The 14464-nt window shown below is 35.0% G+C and overlaps 1 protein-coding gene across 2 annotated transcripts in view; it reads right to left on the reverse strand.

The window, feature by feature from the left end:
- The window catches only part of LOC126968881 (neural-cadherin), a 499877-nt gene that overhangs the window by 71271 nt on the left and 414142 nt on the right, over positions 1-14464 (reverse strand). The window lies entirely within an intron of this gene.

Raw genomic sequence — 14464 nt, forward strand, 5'->3', positions numbered from 1 at the left:
TCATAAAAACACGGATAGAACTACATTTTTTAAAATTGAAACCTAGCTAGATCGATTTCACTCCCCCGAAACATAATTATTTTATGAAAATCATTGGAGCCGTTTTCGAAATTCAGATTGTATATATATAAGAATTGCTCGATTAAAGATATAAGATATCGTATTAAATATATCGTTGTCTGGGGCAAGATAATTCGTGTAAAAGTGTGTCAATATTAAAAAAATGTACAAATGCGTCTGAAACGGACAGGCCACTATAATCGGCCAAGAGTGAGTATAAATGTATGAAACAAGTGAGGCCAAGAGACCGGCAGTGGAACTATGTGGCGGTAGCAACGTAATCTATAGTATCGACACTATTAACAATATTGAGAGACAGACCATATTATACTATACAGGAACTCGTTATATAAATAACTTTCTTTCTTCCTGTCTCGTGGAGGAGTTTACTCTAAACGGATGGTAGAAGCTTGTCTCTCAAGCGTATGTCTCTGAAGCTGTGTATATCTAAAGCTTGTGTCTGAAGTGTGTAAAGGAGGCAATTTACTACTTAAATTGCTAAAATGGACACATCGTAAAAAATAAGTAACTGACCGCATCTGCACATCTTTTAAATGCTTTCTAAATTAAATTTAGGTGACTGTAAACTATGACACAAACAATTGATGTTAAGACGGCCAATATTAGGAATATTTCTACTAATATTAGATCTATACACTAAATACCCGACGAAACCCTTTCAGCTGTTGAGTAAGGACATTCGAACGTACAGCAATATTTGCATCCTGTACAACGTCAATCGACCCTAGTGCTCACAACAATTCTATTAGATTTCATGTTCCATTTGATGTGTAAGGCAGAAAATTTTAGCAGAGTTGCGAAAGCGGACAAAGATAATAGATTTGGTGTCGGGACTGGGATCCAGATGCAAATTAATACACGTTTCTGGATGGCCAACATGAATATGCATGCTGAGGGTGAGGATGGACTGAATAATATTAGTTCTTGATGTAGAAACTACAGCGTGATTCCTAAAACCTTGACATGTATCATCTTAACAATATCTAAATAGCGTAGTTTAACTCTCGTCTCTTTTCTCTAGTCTGGCCATAAATATCGTAACAATTAGAAATAAAGAACATATTACATTTGAATTTGGAATCTGTCATTGTTATATGATTGTCCATTTAGTTAAAGTTAATAAAGAGAACCAAATCGCTGGTTGCATTACACAAAGTAGATATGGACCCAAATGCAATTATTAAAACTCTCCATCCGCTTGATATTTGTAAAATGTTTGTGTATCGGGCTATTAATAGGTACAATGAGGCCTCCTCTGTTTGTGACATGTCCACTACTCGAATAAAGAGAGCTATAGAGATAGTTTGAACGAACTGTCATGTCGCTATCCTATACGGATGAGTCATATTCCTTGAACTAGCGCCTCCGAAAGAAACATAAAATTCGTAGAAAATATCAAAAATATAAAACCCACGTGACTTCTTATAATAACAAACAATTAGAGCTCAATGCCAAAAACTGTACCAAAAATGTTTTGAAGAGTACAGAACAAAAATAGAAACCAATATATGTAAAATCCCAAATTCATTTTGGAGTTATATAAAATACAAACGTAAAATGAACTCGACAATACCATCCAATATGATTCTAGCGGATTCATCTGCATCTAGGGGTGTGGAAATTGCAAATCTTTTAGCAACTCATTTTAAATCTGTTTTTTCTGAACCTGCTCTTAAATATACCATCTTGCAGTAACACCTTAAGCAATTTACATTTCTATGAAACAGACATACTTAAGGCAATAAGACGTCTTGACTCTACTAAAGGATCCGTCCAGATAAACTACCACCACTATTTAGCAATATAGTATAGAGATAGTGTTATATGTAATTATTATATGTGTGCACTGTTGATGTATCTTTTAGAATAAATAAATAAACTATATAGACAGATGCTATCTACATGGAACCACTTTAATGATATTATAAAAAAGCTTTAAAATAATCTGTGTAAGATACGCCCCTGACATGGTGACCTACATCGAGGACGAAACCTGAAATAATGAGAACATACTAATTACAGCAAAATACGTTAGTCAACAAAATTTCTACTCACGCACTAAAGAAACATCTAAGATGATTTTAAATATGAGTAACTATCAATGTACGAACATGGAAATGAGGAGATTCGTAGGAGAACCAAAGTTACCGACATAGCCCAAATTATTGCGAATCTGAAGTGGCAGTAGGCAGGGCACATTTTCGACGGACAGATGACCATTGGGGCAGTAAAGTCCTCGAATGGCGACCACCTACCGGAAGACGTAGTGTTGGTAGGTACAAGATGGACCGACGATCTGGCCAAGATCGCCGGAATATGTTGGATTAGGGCAGGACCGATCGTAGTGGAAATCTTTGGGGAAGGCCTTTGTCCAGCAGTGGACGTCTTCCGGCTGATGATGATAACTTAAAAAATGTAATTATTATCAAACTAATATGAAATAATCTTGTTATTTGGATCTTGTTGTAAAAGTATATACATTACCTAACACAAGACTTACCTACTAAGTTCTTGGAAACTCAATATTCTGATTGACACTGCGATTAATACTCATTAGCCCAATAATTTCGCTCGCCATGGCACCCTTCAAAACGCAAATAGTAGTTAAAATTTGCGCCACTTTGGTGGGTACCAACTTGACGGCATCATGTTCTAAGAAACCTCCCACTGATAAGTATTTTAGTTGAGAATAACTGTTTTCTTTATTTAAAGCACTCATATACAATATACAACTTGACTCACAATCGCCTATTAAAAGGTCGTCAAAAAATGTTCGAGCGGCGTTGTATGTACGTAAACATTAACGTAACAATAAAAAATTCATTCAAATTAAGACGTTATTTCATGGCAGTTATGTTCAAAGTTTATTATTCTAAATACTCATTAGAAGTATTAACACTACGTCACGCGCGAGACGGACGCGAACACAAGGCAAGAACGTTTTGTTTTAGCAATTGAAATGTAATTATTTAGTAAAATTATTAAACATGTCAAGTTATTTACACAATTTTGTTAATTTAAAGGGATTTAACTGAAATACGACAACACATCATTTTTAAGTTTGATTATGCTGATATTTTGACAGTTTTTCACTGAACACTTTGTCATTGCGTGGCGTTGTATTCAAAGCGCGGTCGAAACAAAACTCTGCCAAATAGACGCGTAGCAGAGTTTTGCTTCAGAGAATTTTTGAGCGTGATTGTGATTTCAATTCTTTATCGTACGCCAATGATTTAAAGTAATTAACTTAATAGTTAGAATAAAATGCAAAAAGTATTTACTGTAATGAAATGGTAACATTCACAGTATGCGAGTATAACATAACATTAAACAGCTTTTCCTTAATTTGCTCCTTTAGACATAACGGAGAATGGCTTACCCAACTATTGTGTTAAAACATAAATAGAATAACTGGGCTTAGCCTGCGTAATCAAGCTACGACAACGGCCAGAAAAATATGAAAAAGAATCCTCTAAAGTGAATATTTCATCCACGGCGTCCTACTGTCTTTGTATTTTAACGTTCTTATTTAAAGATACAAGCTCTGTTAGCTAACTGAAAATCTGTGCTAATTTATGCGAACAATTTAAACCAGTACAAAAATATTTAATATGCATTATTTTACATATTTTGAAGACGCTTATGTTTCAACATCTACGTACAGCTGAGAGTAGAAAACATTTAGGTATAATGGAAGGTTGCCAAGTTTCAGTAGCAGCTACATTTACACTGCTGCTTCAATAATGAACTCTTGAAAATCTAAGAGCTGGATACTTACCGGTATCTCCTATCATTTGCATATATTAACATTGGGCATATTTCTGAAAAGCATTTCTGAGAATAAGATCTAGAGATTTACGTATTTTTAGTACGGCTGCGATGAATTTTCTTAATATTATTTTTCTCATTATTAAATTTAGTTTGTAAATATTGAAGTCAAAAGGCTTTTTACATTATTATTATTTTAAATAAATTTAAATCTCTCAAAAGTTTAATATAATTAAAAATCATTTAGTCCATAGTTAACGCCCACGTCTGCGTACCGTAAGTCATCACTTTTTTTAGTAAAACTAGTTAAACTCTTATTTACTGTTAATTCAAAAATGTGAGTTTATTTAGCACAAATATCTATAGCCGTTTTCGACAATACAGCACTACAATAGTAACTGCTAATTAGAACTGCCACGTGGTTATATTTACTTAGCACTTAACAGACTAAAGTAACGTTTATGCTATCGCAAGTAAACACGCTGTTTAACATCACCAAAGTTATATATAAACTCCCTCTGTAGCGCGATGTGGCGCAAATATGTCGCCTCCGTATCTCAAATCTCAACTCATATGCCAGTTACTGTTCGTAATACATACGAGGAATAAACGGTTTTCTCTATCTGTGCTACTTCAAGTGTTAAATCCGTTTACCGACTACGCCGTGTTCACATTGCAACTACTTATATACTCTTTTATGCGGGTAACTCGCAAATGCCTATTTTCTTGCAGATTTGTATGCGTAGAGCTGTTCTGTTACAGGCATAGCTTATTACGTGCTTTTGTTTATGCTATATAGAACGTGGTGCGTGTTTTAAATCTTTTTTAAAACTATCATGATATTTCTAAACTATATTAGTTATAATCATTTTTTACTTCAAACCTTAAGATTTCAAACTAATTGTAATCTCTTGACAGTTAGGAAACTTTATGTACTACACATAATTTAAGCCATCCACAATTCACTTCCGCTAGATCACGCGAAATTGATCAGTAGAAAAAAATTATAAAATAGCTCCCAACATTACTGTCCGCACTACTTTCGCTGAACGACAGTTTGGCTGTCAATCAGTGTACTTATATAATAAAATAAATCGTGACCTAAAAATATATCCTATGACATTACATTTTTGCAAAAAAAGCTATACATCATTGGTTAATTTGTCTTGCTTATGATGAAGTGGAAAATCATCTGATCAGACAGATATGACAAGCACACGCAGTCTATAGATGGAACCCAATTTAAGGTCCAAACTCACACACACACACACACACACACACACACACAGTTGTCAGACTTGTTTTAATTGTGCGATAGTTGTTAAATAAGGTTTTTAATCATTTTTGTTTATTTCTATATTGTTTATCAAATATTATGTACCCGCTAATGAAGTTGCGAGATATTCCCTATACAAGTGTCCTAAGACAACTTAATGGGAAGTCTAAAATGTATATGCAATCTTTGAAAAATTATCTGATGATTCAAAAGTATTTAGTTTGAACCATAAATTTGGAATAGCGAATAGACGACCTGATGGTCCAATATCACGTGACCAATTTTGATTCCTCAATGTAAGCTAGTGGTATAATATCCAAATTACTTACGGCCGTTCCCAATATACTATCTATAGATAGAGGTTAATTACTACCTTCTACTATCAGTAATTAGTTGTCAATAATCTGAAGTTGTCCCAATATACCCGATAAGTCAATCTTATCGCCTTATATTGGGACGCGTGAATCGCAATTTCCATACAAACTTCTATCGCTGGTAAGCTATACATCGTCCCATTGACAGACAGCGTGTACGGATAAGGTGAGTTACCGTCAATAAGTTTATTGTGACAGAAAAGTTAACGATAATTACGATTTTTATCTCAAGTAAGAGATAGACTGAAAAATGGGATCGGTCGTTTGGCTGCTAACTAGTTGACACGACAAACACTGTTCTGCCTCTAGAAAAACAAATTATGTACATAAGACCAGTAGTAGGTAGGTAGACAGTAGACTTACCTAAATTTTGGGGAATAATGTAGTATAAAACCATGGGTTAATTAATGATTTTATTATTTTATGTAGTAAAAAACTGCTAGAGATTAAAATCTTAATTGTGTAAACAGTTTTTGTTATTAGACTGGATATAATATGTTATCCTTAAGAGGTAGACATATGCCATCGCGGACCATAAATTATTATTTTTATATCTCAAAGGGTTAAGGCAGCGTTTTCGTTGAAAGCTCCCAGACGGCTTATTTCTTTCCGACACCTCCAACAAATTTCTTTAATGTATATAAAAATATATACATAAACTCAACAAATTATAAACTAAAATCTTCCTCGAGAACCATGCTAGTTTTTTGAGTTTATCGCAAACAGACAGACAGACCTGGCGGAGGACTTTGTTTTATAATGTGTAGTGATATCATATTTTCTTGATTTATTACATAAAAACATCAGACATTTTCAGCTTTCATTTTTTTAATAATATTGTATATGCATAATCAATAATAAGGAAACCTCAGTAATTTTTTAAACTTAAATTCAGCCACTTTCCACTATCAAAACAATGTAAAAAATTTAACACATAGAGTCACAAGATTTCATTACATTTATAGAAACCCCTTCATCAAACAAAATTTCGCTCCCAACATGAAATACGCTTAAATCTTATATTAAATTTACAAGACATTTCATTGACTAAAACATTTCGTTAGAAGATATCAGTGTGTTGTAATTAAAGTTGATTTTTTTACTCTTTGGGCGGAGTTGGGTTCACTGGTCCTGTATTCATTACTCCTCGAGGCTCCACATGCCGATGTTCAGTTTAATTAGTTTTTGTTACAATCTTCTATTCCCTCAGTATTGCTGAGTTAATACCAAACGCTTAGGTATACAGTAATTAAATTTACTCATGCAAAGGTTATCAACACAATGAAACCAATTGACCTTTTGTGGGTCACAGTTTTGCTTCTCCGTAACGTTACGTCACCTATATTTAACCGACTTCAAAAATGGAGGTTCAAGTCAAGTCAAGTCAAAAAAATTGTTATTCACTAAAACTGTATAAGTTATTTAGTGCAAGTCAGGATGAAGTACAAAAGTTACAATAGCATTCAAATGAGTATAACAATATTCATTAACAAAATTAAGAACATTAATTCCAACTATCTTTATCATTCAAATAATATTTCACATTATAATAGGCCTTAGATGTTAATTTATTTTCTACGATACATTTAAATTTATTAAAAGGTAATATTTTAATTTCATTTGGGAGTTTATTATAAAATATAACACAATCCACTTTAAAAGATTTAGCAATAGCAAAGTAGATGGAATTGCGAGTTTATGTTTATTTTGAGTATTGACACTATGTACATCACTATTCCTTTTAAATTGGCTTAGTTCTCAAATCGACTGTTTTTTTATGATTATTACCTCTGAACTTTCGACTGCCTTAACCGGTTAGCAATTGTCAGCCAAGTTTGTAACCACATAGTTATTGGTGAGATGTGCTTGTGTTGTACGATGTTACGAAGCGAGAGCGGGGCTGCGGTGGGAGGACACCGACTCCAAAAATAACAATAATTGTAACTAAATTATGAATTGACTGAATTTTTTTAACCAGTGAAGTAGTTTTTAAGTTTATTCATTTAAAGAGGTACATACGTACAAACTTACATATCACTACTGTTAGTTTTGTGTAATAAAGTGGTGGAAAGCTATTTTGAACAGGATGGACAGACGGATAGGTACTACAGGGGCGCCTGTTTCTGTTGCCAAATAGAACAAGCACTATAATGGATTTCGGTTTAAAGGACGCTTTAATTGGTTAGCTTACTGGGGCGGACTGAATTAAGATCGAATGTCTCAGGATGAAGAGTCTTAAAATATATATCCTGAACAGCACTGCTACGCGAATATCTTGCCATTTTGCAATGATAACTTTTTGTGGTAAACCGTAACGTAACGCGTTACGGCGCCAGTCTGTCTGGCTTCCCTTTCTCTCACGCTTACGGCAGCGGTGGGCAGGCTCCTCTCTCACTCTATCCAATTGTTACTTTTATATGATTAAATAATTATACTAATAATGTTCATATACAATATTCTAATGTTCATATTCAAGAATTGTTTATAAGAATAAAATATATTCTTTAACCAATAAAAGATTTGATTAATAAGTAATCTTTCCTTACATTAACATATTAATATACATAAAGTTTAAGTTATAGCCTAAGCTTTGTCAAGTTAAACAATTTCAATATTTAATAATCGAACTTAGATTAGTTTAGGACGAAGAGTAAGCAGAAAACACGCAAACATGGTATTTTTAGACAAGTTTTGTGGTGAAAGTATAGCATTTCGTGCTATGAACACTACTTAATCCTGTTACACATAGCCTTAAGTCTTATTTGTAGGTTGCTAATACTTGCTGTTGGTTATAGTTAACACTGCCGAGCCTTTTTGAACAACCACTTTTCTTTGAAGTTTAACAAGTTTTTTGGCATGGCATGACGTATTTTTTTGGTACTTCTCTCAGAAAAGTTATTCTTATAGCTTGTACTTTTTTGTGTAGGTTCATTTATTCAGATTAGTAGTGAATAACGAGGATTATAAGCATATAAACTGATTTCCACCCAAGAATTTTGAAAATATTGGCTTTGTTACATAGATGGCGGGCAGGCAGCCGTGAACTCATATCGCTCAAGGTCGGTAGCATTTAGTGTCGCCTTAAGTTATCACTTCTGTCGGGCGTCGCGTAACGCACGCGGTTTTTTTTTATAATATAATAATAGAGGGTATTTATATAGATATTTTCAAACCGTGCATTCAGTCCAAAGATTATGAGCAGATGATATGCTTATGTGGCAGTAAAACTCCCAATGGGAAGAACTCCATAATGTTTTAAAGATTTCTATTGAATTCCAGTCTGTAGGATATTGATAACTTTATGTATTCTTATCGTTAAATTTTTTTGATCCTAACTTCGATAGTTTATGTGTAATCAATAGATTGAAAACTGAGTTGAGTTTCTTGTATGTTTTTCTCACGATCATAAAATGAGAGATCCAGTAATTGAAAAAGAAATATTTATGTCTAATTGATTAAAGTTTGTTTGACTTTGACTGTATCGGTTAGATAAGTGTGGGTAAAAAGAGTTGCGTCAAAAGATAATGCTTAGCTCAAACGACACTAATTAGTCATATCCGTGTCATCTTGGGAAATATTTAATTAAATAAATTTAATCCAGTGAAAGAGGAAGCACAAGTGAATCGCGTGCGAATAATTAGGCTGCAAGTTGAGCCCATTCGACATTCGCTTGGAAGAATTACTTTTTAACGTTTGTTCTGAGTTTTGGCGGCAACTCGATGTCATTTATCACAGAGTACAGCGCGGAATGTTTATCCAAAATGAAGATTTTATTGTAACGACATAAATTTTGTCGTAAAGACGCGAGGTAATTACGAGGGAACGAAATTTCAAGAGATTTCGTGTGACATCTTTGCGTAATTGATATTTCAGTGGTTATTTGCGTAAATCTTAGATTTATCAAACATTTACCAGTGGGAGGCTCCCTTGCACAGGATGCCAACTAGATTATGGGCGCCTATTTCTGCCGTGAAGCAATAATGTCTTAACATTACTGTGTTTCGGTCTGAAGGGCGCCGTAGCTAGTGTAATTACTGGGCAAATGAGTCTTAACATCTTATGTCTTAAGGTGACGAACGCAATTATAATGCCGCTCAGAATTATTGGGGCTTTTAAAGAGTCCTGAGCGGCAGGGCATTTTCATTAATATTTCATAAAAAAATGGATATTGCTCTCGTCAATTTCTCTCTCTATGCAGTTTGCTTCCATGAAATTGCCATAGAATATAACTCTAGATCGGAGCGCAATTTTATTAGAATGACATTCTGATATGTGGTAATAACCTTCCGTTTTCACGTGAAATTCTTCCAGATTCCCTGAGATATATTCAAATTACAGTGTAGAAGCGTCTGCTGAATTCGATCGATAATATTTTTATGGTACGTAGTGATAAAACTGTAAAACCGTAAATCCACAGAGCGATTCAATAGCTTCTCTACGCAACAATTTTTATTGAAAAGATAAAACCTTGATAGTATTATTCATTATACACCGAAAAAATTTATCTTTGTAGGTATTTAGTGATCGTAGTGCTTTCTCGGCATACTCCAAACGTCTGAACAGGAAATATGCTTCCTGTTGGCGATTTCAGCAAATATAGAATATATGCGTTTTTATGAGAATAAGGGACGAGACGAGCAGGACGTTCAGCTGATGGTAATTGATACGCCGTGCCCATTACAATGCAGTGCCGCTCAGGATTCTTGAAAAGATGTTAAGTCTCATTTGCCCAGTAATTTCACTAGCTACGGCGTCCTTCAGACCTAAACACAGCTTACACGAATAGTAGTACTTTATGCTTACTATAAGATTTAAGTTACTATTATGAAATTTTAAGAAAGTTAACCCTACGAAGTGTTCCCTTAAAATTATTCCTTCATCAAAATTGAATATTCTTCAGGGATAAAAGTTTTTGATTTTTATATGAACAATTGGGTGGTATACGACTCTCTTAACATTTATGTTTATCTATTATCATAAGAACAACTTGCTAAAGCATCGCATATAAAATTCACAATAAAAAAAAATTTTTTGCATGTTTTACAAGATCTAGTTATAAATGCGCCCTTCAAATTGAAGAACAATGCGGCTTGCAGATTACTACGGCAGAAAAAGGCACCGCTGTGGTACTCATCCAGCCTCCATCCTATGCAAAAAAGCCTCCCATCTAAGATAATTTATACCTCTAGAAAGAGCCTCTTGCTGTTAGGCTACGCATGACAACAGGCCAGGTTTACTACGTAAGTGTGCATGACAAGAACTTACACTCGCGATACGTATGTCACTTTGTTTGAGTGTGCGTGCGTTGCTGAAAATAGAGGTTAACAGTTCACCGCTATGTTTTTCGACGTGTTCACAGCTGTCACAATCTATATAGACGTATAAATTATCTAAGCCTAATTGATAAATTCACATTAACTAATATAGTAACTATAGAGCGAAGAAGTACCTAAAGAGTAAATATTAATTTCATGTATCGGTTAATACTTATAGGTCATTAATAACAATGTCCATAATCCATTAATTATTATAATATCTGATGTGCGTGATAAATATAACATTAACATCATTAGTTATATCTGCTGCTGGGTGTATTAAGCAAATGTATAATATAATAATAAATAACTTGTGAAGATTAGATCTATCCACTTATAGAACTACTGTAGCTTAAGTAAATAAGTTAAAATATACTACTATGAAAAACATAAGTGATTTTTAGATTTAAATACATAAATTGCCTCCAGAACTTTTTAAAGACCGACCAAAGTGAAAAAACATTACTTTCTACTCATTGTTTGAGAAATATCAAATTTCTGTTGAGAATCGTTGTCAATTGAGAAAGAAGAAATGATAAGTTAATATTTCTAATTCATCTTATAAAACGTATTAAACGAATAACTTGCCCCATTAAGATAAAAGAATACAAATTTCGGCGTATGCAACAGAAAGGAAACGAACTTTATCACTTAGCACAACACGCTTTATAAGTTAAAAGTTAAGCTCGCAAGCTGTTGAGTTCACTCGACAACAAAATTATAACGTAATTTGTCAAACGTCATGAGGTAGATATAAAAGTTATAGTTATTTATGCAACTGTTGTGTAAAAAGGGGTATTAGAACACGAACACACGAGTCGTAGCCGATAGTATCACATGAGCGTTTTAATACCTTATTATCAACAGTTGCATACAAGACATTATCTCCACCCATAATATGAATCCTCTATATCTAAAAGATTCAGAAACGGTTAGCTTACTGCTAACATTAAAAAGGTCAGCCCTAATAACCATAACATCATCCAAACGAGTGATGTAATGTTGTATTGAATTTCATTACAACACTCGTTTGGATGATGTAATGGTTACTAGGACATTGGGTGTTTTAATGTTGGCAATAAGCTAACTGTTATAGAATCCTTAATAGACGATTTAAAGCATGGGTGTAGATAAAGCAGATATAAAACTCTATAATTAGGCCAGTGAATCGATCACGGAATAACCTACTAATTTACGAATAAAAACCACAGTATCATATAACGAAATAATTAGTGAACTCTAATTTTGTTCAATGCATTGTGCTATAATGGATTAATAGTTAATTAGCTTAAATTATTAAACCGCTCGTGATATGTTGATGAAATAATAATCTGGCACACTGTTTGTATGTGAAGCATTAATCTGACCCACTGTTTGTACGTGAAGCATCTATCATTCGATTCGGACACAGAAACTCAACAGAATAGAAAATTTCTTGATCTATGGTTATCGTTTGTTGCAACACGCAGTTGTTATGATGAATACATTTACCATTATAAATATAGTTTTAATTTTTATGCTGTATTCCGTCAAACTTTTATATATCATTCTTTAGCTTAGCGTTTAAATATTATGAATACCTTGGGTTTATTACTTTACTAGCTGACCCGGCAGACGTTTTTTGTGTTCATAATAAAAATAAACTCTCTACTTAGCAAAAGGAATATTCCTACTAAATTTCAAGTCTCTTCGCCTTATGGTTCCAGAGATATTGTGATGAGTCAAAATAAAGTTCGAAATCTCTTATATTTATTATGACTATATTATATTTTTAATTTACTGCACTCAATAAAATAATTATTTTGTATTTAAAAGTGTATTTCCTTTGCGATAATAAAAGAATAAAGAAAATTGAACTACGTGAACGAATCAAAATTGCTGATTTAAACAATGTGACATTACCGAAATGAAAATCTTTGAAGAATCAGTATCCCTATGTACGAGGAAAAACTCAGAGTCATAAAGGAAGTGTAAAGATTGGACTGTTACGGTTTATATAAGTAGCTACACTGGCATTTGTCACCAGTATTACTCTCAGATCACAGATATCACACTCTTTTCTGTTGAAAAACATTAAACAAAGGACATAACATTCCTTATTTTGTTGATATTCTGAGAGGCCACTGATCTCTATTTTCGGTGAATAAGCTATTTCCACTAATATGTTAGAAAAAGGTCGATAAGAGGTCATAGTTGGAGCATTATAAAGTTTGAAAAGCTTTTTTTTATGGCAATAAGTTTCGAGACCAGCAGGACGTTTAGCTGATGGTAATTGATACGGCCTGCCCATTACAATGCAGTGCCGTTCAGGATTCTTGAAATACCCAAAAATTCTGAACGGCACCACAACTGCGCTCTTGAGACATTAGATGGCAAATCTCATTGGCCCAGTAATTTCATTTCATTTAGCTACAGCTCCCTTCGGACCGAAACACAGTAATGCTTACACATTACTGCTTCACGGCAGATATAGGCACCGTTGTGGTACCCATAATCTAGCTGTCATCCTTTGCAAAGGCGCCTAGCACTGGTAAATTTGAATGATAGTAAGTAATGTTCTTTCGAATAGTTGAATTTTTGTCTGATGATTATTCTCAACCGACACTTTGAAATGGCGATAATCTCCTCAAATATATAACAAATTCTCAGTAGAACAAATAAATATATATATATGCACGTGAACACAGGGGTGGAATCTAGACATTAAAGTATGTGTTACGTCAGTATGTACTGACGTAGGTGACGAATTATAAATTATTGAATTTCGAATATATCTTGAAACATATTTTTGCCCTGTGCTGCCCCGGGGCGTAAAAAGTATAGGGTAGTCCCAGGTCCGGGCTTTTTGAAAGTGGGAGAGTCACGCTGCTGTCTCATGACGTCAGCACAATCGGGCCAGACTCGTCCGGGTTACTTACCACACTCGCACAGAATACCGGCGTGAAGTAGCGGCCTAGTGCCGCTATGTTTCGCATAGGTTAGTGTCGAGGACCGGAGGCCGTGCCTCCCCGTCCTTCCCCCCCCCCCCCAACAAAATATGAGAGCATTGGTATTTAAGGAGAAATTACCCCAGGAGGGTACCGGCTCTTGTAGAGCCAGAGAATCCCTCCCCGAGCATTCGCGCTCGGGCTGCCCTTCGTATTCTGGGGAGGGCACAGTACCGTGTATGTCACAGGACAAACAGGGCAGCAACACCACGGCACCCCGCTCCACGCTTAATGTGGACTTTTGTAACATCCGGGGAATTCACTCCAACTTAAACGCCGTCCACCACCACCTTGAGAAGTCGCAGCCGGCCTTGTTTTTCCTTACGGAGACGCAGATATCTCGTCCTAGCGATACGTCTTATTTAACGTACCCCGGGTACAAAATTGAGCATAATTTCATGCCTCATGCCGGGGTATGTGTGTACGTTAGGGAGGATATCTGCTGTCGCCCTCTCGGCAAGGGTTTGAGGGTAGGGGCCTGTCTACTCTCTGGCTCCGCGTAGATTTAGAGGACCGCGTCCGCATCTATGCGTGTGTCTACAGGTCCCATAGTGGTAACGCAGAAACGGATCACCTCATGGGCTGCGTTCAAGCGGCATTTGATGACGTGCTTGCTCAGATCCCCTCCGCTGAAATCGTAGTCTTGGGTGATTTCAACGGGCA

This window comes from Leptidea sinapis, chromosome 17, assembly GCF_905404315.1.
Source record: "Leptidea sinapis chromosome 17, ilLepSina1.1, whole genome shotgun sequence".
In the NCBI taxonomy this organism is placed as follows: domain Eukaryota; kingdom Metazoa; phylum Arthropoda; class Insecta; order Lepidoptera; family Pieridae; genus Leptidea; species Leptidea sinapis.